The sequence below is a fragment of the Puma concolor genome, chromosome B4 (assembly GCF_028749965.1).
Source record: "Puma concolor isolate L17-30 chromosome B4, mPumCon1.1.hap2, whole genome shotgun sequence".
Taxonomy (NCBI): Eukaryota; Metazoa; Chordata; class Mammalia; order Carnivora; family Felidae; genus Puma; species Puma concolor.
This window is the reverse complement of record NC_141673.1, coordinates 37032842-37046278: the sequence shown is the minus strand read 5'-3', so window position 1 is coordinate 37046278 and position 13437 is coordinate 37032842. Positions and strand designations below refer to the sequence as shown.

Genomic DNA, 13437 nt, shown 5'->3' with positions numbered 1-13437 from the left:
ATCTCAATGGATTGCCTCATTAAGTTTGCAGATGTTCTGTCAATAGAAGTCCTTTAAAAACAAATTATACTGTTTTTATTAGAGTTTTCCAATGCACAATCCAGAATAAGAGAGTTAACACATTTCAGCACAGAACAAAGTAGCATGTATTTAAATCTCAGGGGAGGAAAAGCCTTTAACTTGTTCTCAGACAGTTATGATTGAACACGTTGAATTTGAGAAAAATGGAGAAAGTATGCACCAAATTCACCATTTGGTCAGCATGGGATTTGGTGTGCATCAGCTAATCATGTTGAACTAATGCTCCACTTAGCTCAACTCTCAGGAAAGAATCCGGTCTTCTAATAACTGCTACAACTCCTTTAAGAAAAAGTCTCAAGGATGGTTTTCCATTAGGCAAAGCACACTCAAATAATGTGTTTCAAGGGAAAGATAAAACAATTCCAGATACCATTTGATTATAACAACAGACATCTCTGGTGTTCTGGTGACTTCAGAATATTTCTGATCTTAGTAGACAGTATAGCTGCAGGTAAACCTCTGCGAATAAAGGCATGAGGAACAGACTTCAAATCACAAAGAAAAAATTAAATACTCTATTTCTACTTAAGCTAACTCAAAAGGACAGAACTAAGAATAAAAATGAAGGCAAAGAAGTGTTTACTTTTAATGTATAGAATAATGAATATCTTTCTATGTATGTACAAACAGTACCTTTAAAGGGCCCAAAATTACATTCACATTACCTGCTTATGCTAGGTTCCAGAAACCATCCCTAAAGCACAGGTTGTACTGTACTGAAGAATAATATTTAGAAGTTTTGAGGGTCAACATCTAGAGGATAAAACTGAAAGCTATTGAAAGGTAAATTATTTTTTTGGTTAACTTTTCTCTCATTAATAGAAAATACTGTTGTTTATCTTTAAAATAAATAGATTTGAAATTCTTTTAAAATATGCTTCATATTTTAGATCTTTAGTACAGTTGTAGTATCAATGTTTGTTAATGAGATTATCGGTAATGTGTTTTCATTCTAATAAATTGGTTGCAGATGTTTAGAGAAGAAAGGATTTCGTTAAAATTGCTGCCATAAATAGCATAGTTCCTACCTTTAAGATTAATGAAACCATAGTAAATTCAACCTAGATCTTCTTACCATTCTTTTATTATGAAAAGTAAAACTAAGTCTCAGAGTTGTGTTTAGTTAGGTAAATAAAAGTGCTACAGAGCCTCTGAGGGTCATAGGTCATAGTAGCCCAGTGGAGTTACATCATATACACATTTATGTACTGATTTTTAGATTCTAACCTCTCCCCAAGATGCAAATGCATAAGAAGGATAGGATATCTGTTTGTTGGCCAAATCAGAAGTGCCATCTTTGAAAGACAGGAAATAGAAGACCAAACAAATATTTATAACTTTCCAAAGAGCAGAGGATATGTGTTTCTCATCAAGTAAGACTTAGAAAATCCAACTGAACTTTATTGAACATCTGTGAACTAACTGCTGGGTGCTTTCACACTTACTTCAATCTTCAAAACAACAAACAACAAAAAAATAGCATGCATTAGGGATATAGATCCTTAGTAATAGTGACAGTAGTATATACCCAAGGAGCAAGCAGTAAGCCTTAATAATTCACCCATTCCTCATTCACTGTAGGAATTTAATATTATCCTAAAAGCATAATGGTTTGAATGCTCAATATCTGCTTAAAGACTACCCTTTTGTTCTTTTCTTTCATCTACCTCTGTGGTCTCCAAATTTTAGTGGGCCAAGGAATTAAGGTATAGTACTATATTCAAAACTACACAAATAAAGCAAAAAACAAAAAAAAAAAAAAAAAAAAAGAAAGAAAAAGAAAAAAAAAATGTTGGTGTGTTTTCCATAGAAATGTGTTCTCATAGGAAACACATTAAAGAGATCTTTCAGCTCACTGTTCACAGGTTTAAAAAAAAATTCAATAATAAGAATCCCATTGACATTCTAAATAATGTATTCATTTTTACTACTTTGGGTACTGTATGTCATACTTAGTTTTTATTGTCTCATAAGTATAATCAGAACTTTGTGTTAAAAGTTGTGTCCTGAGGACACTTTTGAAAGAATTGAAAACTAATAATAGTGGTTAACTATAAATTAGGAAGATCAATGAAAACCAAGAAGCTTCTTGACCAGGACATTAACTTTAATTTTAACTTTAAAATAAATCTTAATTACTAAAACCTAAAGACAGTTGCTGATTATTAAATACCAAATAGTTTGGCATTTTACATATCATATATAAAAGGGTCACAAAGAGAATCAGAGAAGGGGTTTTTGTTTGGTTGTTTTTTGTTTGTTTTTAATATGTCTTTTTTTTTTTTTTTTTTTTTTTTTTTGTCAAGTTAGTTAACATACAGTGTAGTCTTGGCTTCAGGAGTAGATTTCTATGATTCATCACTACATACAACACCCAGTGCTCCTCCCAACAAGTGCCCTCCTCAATGCCCATCTCCCATTTTCCCACCCCCATCAACCCTCAGTTTGTTCTCTGTATTTAAGAGTCTCTTACAGTTTGCCTCCCTGTTTGTATGTTATTTTTCCTTCCCTTCCCCTATGATCTTCTGTTAAGTTTCTCAAATTCCACATATGAGTGAATCACATGATATATGATCATATATATATGATATATGTCTTTATCTGACTGACTTATTTCACTTAGTATAATACCCTCCAGTCCATCCACATTTTTGCAAATGGCAAGATTTCATTCATTTTCATCACTGAGTAGTATTCCATTGTGTATATATACGATATCTTCTTTATCTGTTCATCAGTCAATGGACATTTGTGCTCTTTCCATAATTTGGCTATAATTGATAGTGCTGCCATTAACATCGGGGTGCCTGTGCCCCTTCAAATTAGCACTGCTGTATCCTTGGGTAAATTCCTAGCAGTGCTATTGCTGGGTTGTAGGGTAACTCTATTTTTAATTTTCTGAGGAACCTCTACACTGTTTTCCAGAGTGGCTGCACCAGTTTGCATTGCAACAGGGATTCCCTTTTTCCACATCCTCACCAACATCTGTTGTTGCCTGAGTTGTTCATTTTTGCCACTCTGACTGATATGAGGTGGTATCTCAATGTAGTTTTGATATGTATTTCCCTGATGATGAGTGATGTTGAGCATCTTTTCATGTTTCTGTTGGCCATCTGGATGTCTTCTTTGGAAAAGTATCTATTCATGTCTTCTGCCCATTTCTTCACTGTATCATTTGTTTTTGGGGTGTTGAGTTTGGTAACTTCTCTATAGGTTTTTGATACGAACCCTTTATCCAGTATGTCATTTGCAAATATCTTCTCCCATTCCATCTTTTAGTTTTGTTGATTGTTTCCTTTGCTGTGCAGAAGCTTTTTATCTTGATGAGGTCCCAATAGTTCATTTTTGCTTTTGTTTCCCTTGCCTTTGGAGACATGTCAAGTAAGAAGTTTCTGAGGCCAAGGTCAGAGAGGTTGCTGCCTGTTTTCGCCTGTGGGATTTTGATCATTTCCTGTCTCACATTTCAGTCTTTCATTCATTTTGAATTTATTTTTGTGTATAGCATAAGAAAGTTGTCTCTTTTCATTCTTCTGCATGTTGCTGTCCAGTTCTCTCAGCACCATTTGCTACAGACTGTCTTTTTTCCATTGGATACTCTTTCCTGCTTTGTTGAAGATTAATTGGCCATACATTTGTGGGTCCATTTATGGCTTCTCTATTCTATTCCATTGGTCTTTGTGTCTGTTTTTGTGCCAATACAATACTGTCTTGATGATCACAGCTTTGTGATACAGGCTACAGTCCAGGATTGTGATGCCTCCAGCTTTGGTTTTCTTTTTCAACATTACTTTGGCTATTCGAGGTCTTTTCTGGTTCCATACAAATTTTTAGGATTGTTTGTTCTAGCTCTGTGAAGAGTGCTGGTGCTATTTTGATTGGGATTGCATTAAATGTGTAGAATGCTTTGGGTAGTATCAACATTTTAATAGTATTTGTTTTTCTAAGAGCATGGAGTGTTTTTCCATTTTTTTGTGTCTTCAGTTTCTTTCATAAGATTCTCTAGTTTTCAGCATACAGACCTCTTACCTCTTTGGTTGGGTTTATTCCTAGGTATTTTATGGTTCTTGGTGCAATTGTTAATGGGATAGATTCCTTGGTATGTCTTTCTGTTGCTTCATTAGTGGTGTATAGAAATGCAACCAATTTCTGTACATTGATTTTGTATCTTGCAACTTTGCTGAATTCGTGGATCAGTTCTAGCAGTTTTTTGGTGGAATCTTTTGGGTTTTTCCATGTAGAATATCATGTCATCTGCAAAGAGTGAAAGTTTGACCTCTTTGCCAATTTGGATGCCTTTCATTTTGTTTTGTTGTCTGATTGCTGAGGCTAGGACTTCCAATACTATGTTAAACAACAGTGGTGAGAGTGAACATTCCTGTCATGTTCCCGATCTCAGAGGGAAAGCTCTCAGTTTTTCCCCATTGAGTATGATATTAGCTGTGGACCTTTCATGTATGGCTTTTATGATGTTAAGGTATGTTCCTTCTATCCCAACTTTCTTGAGAGTTTTTATTAGAAAGGGTGCTATATTTTGTCAAGTGCTTTTTATGCATCTATTGACAGGGTCATATGCTTCTTATCCTTTCTTCCCTTAATGTGATGTATCATGTTGATTGATATGCAAACATTGAACCAGCCCTACAGCCCAGGAATGAATCCCACTTGACATGGTGAATAATTCTTTTAACATACTGTTAAATTCGATTTGCTAGTATCTTGTTGAGAATTTTTGCATCTGTGTTCATCAGGGATATTGGCCTGTAATTCTCCATTTTAGTGGGGTCTTTGTCTGGTTTGGGAATCAAGGTAATGCTGGCTTCATAGAATGAGTCTGTAAGCTTTCCTTCTGTTTCTATTTTGAGAAGTCTGGGTAGGGGGTTGTTAATTTTGTTTATTCTTTCAAAAAACCAGCTCTTAGATTCATTGATCTGTTATGCTGTTTGTTTGTTTTGTTTGTTTGTTTGTTTGGATTCTATATTGTTTATTTCTGCTCTAATCTTTATTTTTTCTCTTCTGCTGACTTTGGGCTTTCTTTGCTGCTGCCTTTCTTCTTCCTTTAGATATGAGGTTATGTTTTGGGACCTTTCTTGCTTCTTGAGATAGGCCTGAATTACAATGTATTTTCCTCTTAGGACTACCTTTGCTGCATCCCATAGGGTTTGGACTGTCATGTTTTAATTTTCATTTGCTTCCATAAATTTTTTAATTTCTTCTTATATTTCCTAGTTGACCCATTCATTCTTTAGTAGGATGTTCTTTAACCTCCATGCATTTGTGGGCTTTCCAATTTTTTTCTTCTGATTGATTTCAAGTTCCATAGAGTTGTGATCTGAAAATATGCATGGTATGATCTCATTCCTTTTACATTTGTTGAGGACTGTTTTGTGACCCAGTATGTGATCTGTTTTGGAGAATGTTCCATGTGCATGCAAGAAGAATATGTATTCTGCTGCTTTTGGATGAAAAGTTCTGAATATATCTGTTAAGTCCATCTGGTCCAATGTGTCATTCAGAGATGTTTCCTTATTGATTTTCTACCTAGATGATCTGTCCATAGTTGTAAGTGGAGTATTAAACCCCCTAAAATCACAGTATTATTATCTATACATTTATTTGTTTGTGATTAATTGATTTATATATTTGGGTGTTTCGCATTGGAGTCATAAACATTTATAATTTTTCGCTCTTCTTGATGGATAGACCCCATAATTATGATATAATGCCCTTCTCCATCTCTTGTTAAAACCTTTAGTTTAAAATCTAGTTTGATGTAAGTATGGTATTCCAGCTTTCTTTTGGTTTCCAGAAGCATGATAGATGGTTCTCCATTCCCTCGCTTTCAATCTGAAAGGGTTCTCAGGTCTTAAATGAATCTCTTGGGGCGCCTGGGTGGCGCAGTCGGTTAAGCGTCCGACTTCAGCCAGGTCACGATCTCGCGGTCCGTGAGTTCGAGCCCCGCGTCAGGCTCTGGGCTGATGGCTCAGAGCCTGGAGCCTGTTTCCGATTCTGTGTCTCCCTCTCTCTGCCCCTCCCCCATTCATGCTCTGTCTCTCTCTGTCCCAAAAATAAATAAATGTTGAAAAAAAATTAAAAAAAAAAAAAATAAAAAATAAAATGAATCTCTTGTAAACAGCATATAGATGGAACTTGGGTTTTTTATCCATTCTGATACCCTATGTCTATTGATTGGGGCATTTAATCCATTTATATTCAGAGTGATTATTGAAAGATATGGATTTAGTGTCATTGTGTTATCTGTAGGTTTCGTGCCTATGGTGGTGACTCTGGTCCTTTGTAGTCTTTGCTGCCCTCTACTCACAGAGTCCCCCTTAGAATCTCCTGCAGGGCTGGTTTAGTGGTCATGAACTCCTTTAGTTTTTGTTTGGGAAAGCCTTTATCTCTCCTCCTATTCTTAATGACAGCCTTTCTGGATAAAGGATTCTTGGCTGCATATTTTTCCTATTCAGCACATTGAATATTTCCTGTCTCTCCCTTCTGTCCTGCCAAGTTTCAGTGGACAGATCTCCTACCACCCTTCTGAGTCTACTCTTGTAGGTTAAGGCCCATTTGTCCCTAGCTGCTTTCAGAATTCTCTCTTTATCTTTGTATTTTGCCACTTTTACTATGATATATCATGGTGTTGACCTGTTTTTGTTGATTTTGAAGGGAGTTCTCTGTGCCTCTTGGACTTGGATTCCTGTTTCCTTCCCCAGATTAGGGAAGTTCTCAGCTCTAATTTGTTCAAATAAACCTTCTGCAGCTTTCTCTCTCTTCTTCTTTTTTCTGGAACTCCTGTGATAACCAATATTATTTCATTTCATTGAATCACTTAGACCCTTGTGGTCTAGTAATTTCCTTTCCCTCTTTGTTTCAGCTTCATCATTTTCCATAATTTTATCCATGTATTTCACCTAGTCTCTCCTCTGCTTCTTTCATCCTCGCTGTCACTGCATCTAGTTTATTTTGCATCTCATTTATAGCATTTCTTAATTCATCATGACTGTTTGCTAGGTCTTTGATCTCTACAGCAATATATTCTCTGCGTCTTCTATGCTTTTTTTCAATCCCAGCTATTAGTCTTATGACTGTTATTCTAAATTCTTGTTCAGATATATTGTTTATATCTGTTTTGAGCAATTCTCTGGCTGTCATTTCTTCCTGGAATTTCTTTTGAGGAGAATTCTTCTATTTCATCATTTTGCCTAGGTTTCTGTCTTTGATGTGTTTTAATAGCTTGTTATGTGTCCTGCACCTGCAAAAACTACTATATTAAAAAGGGGTCATACACTGTCTAGGGCCTGGCACTTCAGGAAGTGATTTTGGAGTGTGTTGTGTGCACTCTGTTCTTGCGTATTTGGCTGCTCTATCCACTGGTCAGTCTTCTACAAAGCTCCTCCTTACTTGTGGTGGTGAATTATTTATACCTTCCACCAGGTGTACTTTCATTTGTTCATTGAAGTAACCCCAGAAGAAAGGAAAGGGCAGGGGACCTGATCCCAAAGAAAGAGGAAAATGAAAGGGATGAAAAAAAGACCAAGCAAAGAATCAAAGAAACTATAAGGCTTAATCCAGAGAGGGAGAAAGGAAAACAAAGAAGAAAATGTAGAAAAGGTATAAAAAGAATAAAGTAAAAATGCCTGATTAAACAGAGAATGAAAGGAAATTAATATATATATAAATGTATATATTAATACATATATACATAATAAGAATTGACCAAAAATCAAATCAGAAACTTTTTTTCTGAAGGAAAAAAAAGAAGAATGTAGAAAAATAAAAGAGAAGGAAAGAAAAGAGAAGAGAGAGGAAGAAAAAAAAGAGCAACAGACTAATATACAAAACCACAGGACAGTTGTCTGTTGGTGCCTGGGACCTGTGGCTGTGCTGGTCTGGAGGAGAGGCCCTCTGGTTCTTATAGTGTCAGTCCTGCTGTAGTAGATAAGCAGTTGCCAGGCATGGAGGGGCAGGGTTTGGTGTAAGTAGGTCCCACCTCCACTGGGGGCTGCTATCTTGTTTGCGGACTCTCCACCATGTTGGTGATGGGGAGATATATGGGGACATCTCAGTCTCTTCTCCCTGGACCAAGTGTCTCAGACTATGCTGTTCAGGCAGCCTTTACAGAGTAGCACAAGCAGTCAGCTTGCCTTGCTCCACAGTCTCCCACGCCTCCTAGGCACTGAGCTAGAATTCAAAACCTGACGTCTTAAAGGATCCTGAACCACATGGACCCAGTTCTGGGGTAGCACCACTCTACCCTGCTGATATGGCTGGCACCTGTAGGGTCTTTTATCCTTGGGAAGCAATATACCCTTTACCCACAGTACTCAAGGAAGGGGACTATTCTCTTCCAGTGCGCCCCTGAGATCACCATGAGCCCCAGGGCTGGCTCCCCTCCCCACCAGGTGTGTGCCTACCACCACCCCCAGTTTGGAGAAAATCACACTTTTTTGAAAACTCTGATCTTTAGTGGGCACCTGGGTGGCTCAGTTAGTTAAGTGTCTGACTTCGGTTCAAGTCATGATCTCACATTTTGTGAGTTCAAACCCTACATTGGGCTGTCAGTGCAGAGCCTGCTTCAGATCCTCTGTCCCCTTCTCTCTTTTCCCCTCCCCCACTCGTTCTTTCTCTGTCTCTCTTTCTCTCTCCAAAATAAATAAGCATTTAAAAAATGAAAGAAAGGAAAGGAAAGAAAAAAAGAGAAGAGAAAAGAAAAAAGAAAAGACTCCGATCTTCCACTGCTAAGGCTGTTTACAAAGTAAAGACTGGCACTCTCCATATTTCTCATTCCCCAGTCCATGGTCCAGAGAGGTTTTTATCTGATCTTAACAAAATACCACAATCTACAGCTTTTCTTTCTCTCCCTTTTGTCTCTCTACAGAAGGGGATCCCTCCCCTCTGTGCCCATGATATTTTACCTCTCCCAGTTTGCATTCATGTACCTCTGTCCCACCAAGCTGTCTCCATCCGCCTGTGGAGATTTTTCTGTCACTCCACAAATGGATTTCCTGGGTTTGGAACACTCAGTATTCTGATCTCAATACAGCTGTGTTTGAGGGACGAGGGAAATCCCAGTCCCCGTACTTCTCCGCCATCTTAATTCCTCAGTCTAATGTTTCTTTTTTTTTTTTATTTTGGAGACAGAGCAACAGAGGAAGGATAGACAAAGATGAGAGAAAGAATCACAAGCAGGCTCCGCACTAGCAGTGCAGAGCCAGATGCAGAGCTCAAACTTACAAACCATGAGATCATGACCTGAGCCTAAATCAAGAGTTGGACGCTCAACTGACTGAGTCACCCAGAGAAGGGGTTTTATAAAGACATCTTTTATAAATAACTTTGAAAATTCCAAAGCAAAATTTCAAAAGTAGTCAACCATACAGATGTCTGCACATCATAATGTTAAGGCATAACATTCCAAAAGCTGGTGAGCACAGAACAATGCATAAGACTTCAACATAAGAGGTACATGATGTATTTCTTAGCTACCAATACTTCTGTTTCTGGACACTGGAGTGATAAAAATTGGAGTCCACTCCAATGGCATACTTCCTTGTCCAAGGATTAGTTTCCAGTTACAGATAATATATGGGAAGCAAAGATTAAGCAGGAAATGTCCCGCATCACTTATTTTTCTCAAGTAAACTGAGTTTAGAGCTTACTACTCAAAAATACAATCCATGGACCAACGGCATCAACATCACCTGGCAGCTTGTTAAAATGCAGGACCTCAGTCCCTATCCCAAACCTACTCAATTAGAATGGGTATTTTAAGGAGATTCCCAAGTGTTTCACATTTGAGAAGTCAGTCTTAAAATGGTTCTTCTGGGATGGTTTTATGCCCAAGAATATGGAAGACCCTGCCAGGCTTTGTTAGTGTCTGCTGCATTCCATTCCCAGGTTGGGGAGCATGCAAATCCTAAGGGTATGCAACAGCTTCACCCTAAATGGACCAACATCTTGGCTTATGCTCAAGAAGTCTGTATCTAAGAAGGTTAGATCCCCCCTTCTTCAGTCACTGCCAAGGAATAAATGCAAGGGAAACCAGAATCTCACAAACCCCCTCTACCTTCAGCTGACATTCTTTATTTAACAGGCATTACTCCAAGAGGACTTGTTAATAAATTTTGGGTTTGAATGGTGGGTTTTTTTCCCAACCATTTCTCACAATTGACTATGGCAATATTTTTTAATTATAATGTAAAGGATTTAATGTGGAAGTAAATTTTAATAATGTGAAAATGTTCTGTATTATCTAGATATCTCCCAGAAAACTCTAACTTCTAAAAAATATATATAGCAATTATGAACAACTTTTCAAAAGGCCTTCATATCTTTTGGTGGACTTTCTACACCATATGCTGTGCTTCTCCTGTTTATCTCTGATTATGGTATCTTTTCACCCATGAGATCTTTTCATATTAATAAAGATAGCAAACCACCTGGCATTGGAATTTGCACAGAATTTATGAAGAAAGTCAAGATACAGTAAATCTATCGAGGCAAACAAGTCAGGTTCTTGGGCTGAAGTTCAAATCTCCTTAACATACAAGCTGTCATTTTTACAAATCCATGAAAAATGAGTGAGGAATTTGGCCCTTGAATAATTTGGTCATGCCATGTGAAGCTCTTTACATTTTCTTTTTTTGTTAAAAAAAAAAGTGAAGAAATACATTTAAATTACTTATATTCCCACTAGCAAGTAGTTATTTTCGGTTGGTACAAATGCATGCATTGTTTGTATTTGCCTTAACAGTCAACATAGCCTTCTGTATTTTGCCTCTTTTACTTAATATTATATAGGAAACATTTTCCCATGACTCTACACTGCCTTCAAATGAGCATTTTAATGACTTCATAAAAGTCCATCCTAATGAGATATATTCTGTTTACCCATTATTTTATTGTTAGACCTTTAGGTTGTTTCTAACTTCTTGAATAGTTTCAGCCTATATATTTTTACATAAACTACAAGGAAATGTAGGCAATCTACTAATGACTTGACAGAAATCAATTGAGATAACAAGTCTTCTATATAAATGTGCCAATAAACTTAATTCAAACATACGCTCCAAAAATGCCCAAATGGCCAGTCACAAAATGTAAAAATAAATGCAAAGAACTTTTTTATATACTCCATATGATTATAAAAAATAACCTATAATTTAATGTTTGTTGCAAACTTTTTCTATGCCCCCAAAAAACAATTCTAATCTAGTAAATGCTAACAGCATATAGTTTAACTGAAAGTATGACTAGACACATAAGGCTAACTTAAACAGATGTCGTAATCAAAAAAATATTTACCCCACTTACATGTATTAGTTAATAGATGTCAAAATGGCCACCTTGACAGGAAGAGAAGAATGGGGCCACTTCAGTTATAGATTTCATTGAATCTCCCCAGAAGTTCCATTTTTATTGGCCTCATATTCAGTCCAAAGGTGTTGCATAAGCCCCTTCCTGGCAAGCAGGAATACATCATCAATTTCTTTGACAGTTTTGAAAGTCTACTATTCAAATTGCTCTTTCACCATCCCAGTCTCCATGGAAGGTTCCAATATGTTAACATAATTCCAGACTCACTATTCTCAAATGTGCTGGCATCTGAGCAGCTCTCTGTGAAGGAGTCTTCTTGAGTGGCCAGATCTGTTTAAAAAATTTTGGAGGTGACTCCAACATTATATTTCTCTTACACACGTACATACCATTCATACAGAGTGTCCTTGGCAACTACTCAATTTTTAAAAGGTTTTTTAAACTCCAAAACGACATGATGGGTTATAATAATAATGCCAAGTAAATATTTATTGAGTGCCTGTGTCACACTAGGTGCTGTTCTAAGCACTTTATTAACTTATTCAGTCCTCACAATAATCCTAAGAGGAAGGGACTATATTATTTCTGCTGCTTTACTAAAGACGAAATTCAGAAACAGAGGTCAAGCCACTTGCTCCATGTAGGAGGAGGCAGGAAGAAAGCCATGGTATGGTGAAGTCAGGATTCAAATCCAGGCATTCTGGCTTGTGACTCTAACCTCTTAATCACTGCAGCTACTGTCTTACCGTTTGATCACTTGAGGGTCTTCTGTGTTGGTCTTCCATTTTTTCATTTCCTCTTGAGTAGAGTAAGATATTGGTGGATGCATAACCCTGTAGACCTCAAGCAATTGATGATCTTTTGGTTGCTCTGCCTCTCAGTGGGTAGGTATCATAGTCTGCCAATCAGATGGAACTCTTTTTGTAAATGGCTAGCATAATATATGGGGTTTTTTCTTAGAAAATGTTCAGTATTAAAGTGAAGGAAAATAGGTGTGCAACTAAAATTATATGTAAGGTAATTTTGAATTTTCTATTTGAAAGAATAATAGATAATTCCTTTATGTTTTATACTGGAAAATTAAAGCTGAGAGTTCAATTCACTTTCCCCAAAATTATCTAGCTAAAACTCGGAGATGCTAAAATATAAAATAAATGACAATTATGGACAATATTCACTCAGTGGCATGTCTAGAACAAGAGACAAGGCCCTTCTCAAACACCTCTCTTCTCATACGTAACTAACAGCTACTTCTTCATCAGTGACCACCCTCAGCCCACTTTAATGATCCTGCCCCCAATTTAAAAAAAAAAAAAAAAAAGCAAAACCAGTAATTGAATTTCCCTAGCTTTTTTTACAACCTCCAATTCAAAACTGGACCCCGTGGTTTTCAATCCTGTCTATAACCATACAATACAGGCCTAAATCCTATAAGAAGCTCCTAAAAACTCTACAGAGTCAACCTACAATTCCTCTGGCGTGTATTCCCTTGGCTGCAGTAAGTGAAATAAATCTAACTTGGACTACAGGTTTTTTTCCTATGCTCTTTGGTTGATGGGCTGTAACAGTTGTCTAGACCATCTGACTAGATGAAAGGTGGTGCTAAGGTACACTGAAGAGTAATATTTGGGAGAAAACTGACAATTCCATTTTGAATATATTGAGTATAGAGTAATTTGAGAAGTTCAGGCAGTGTTAAAGAAGCATTGGTCTGTAAGGGTCTGTAGAGAACAAAGAGAAGCATGAATATAAGAAGTCATCAACATATAGATGGAAATTAAAGCTAGGACATGGATGAGACTACTCAGTGCAAACAGCACAGGGAGAAAAATATGGGGAAGCTAGGACTGAGTTTTAATGACCCCAGTATGAAGATTCTATAAAGAATGAGCAACAAAGGAGGCTAAGAAAGCATATTCAGAGATAAATCAGACGAAGAATATATCATCACATGAACCACAGAAGATATTTCAGGACCTATGGAGTGACCAATGGCTGAATTTTGAGAGATCAAGTAAAAAGAGAATGGAAAAATTCCCT

At 36.9% G+C, this 13437-nt stretch overlaps 1 protein-coding gene across 6 annotated transcripts in view; it reads left to right on the top strand.

The window, feature by feature from the left end:
• METTL25 (methyltransferase like 25) overlaps positions 1 to 13437 on the top strand; it is a 163418-nt gene that overhangs the window by 136114 nt on the left and 13867 nt on the right. The window contains exon 14 of one of the 6 annotated variants that reach the window (XR_015253461.1): positions 760 to 5954. The exons of the other annotated variants lie outside the window; for them this stretch is intronic. The gene's annotated coding sequence lies outside the window, so the exon portion shown is untranslated. Of the gene's footprint in view, positions 1 to 759; positions 5955 to 13437 lie in introns of those variants that run through there. 6 annotated transcript variants of the gene reach the window in all.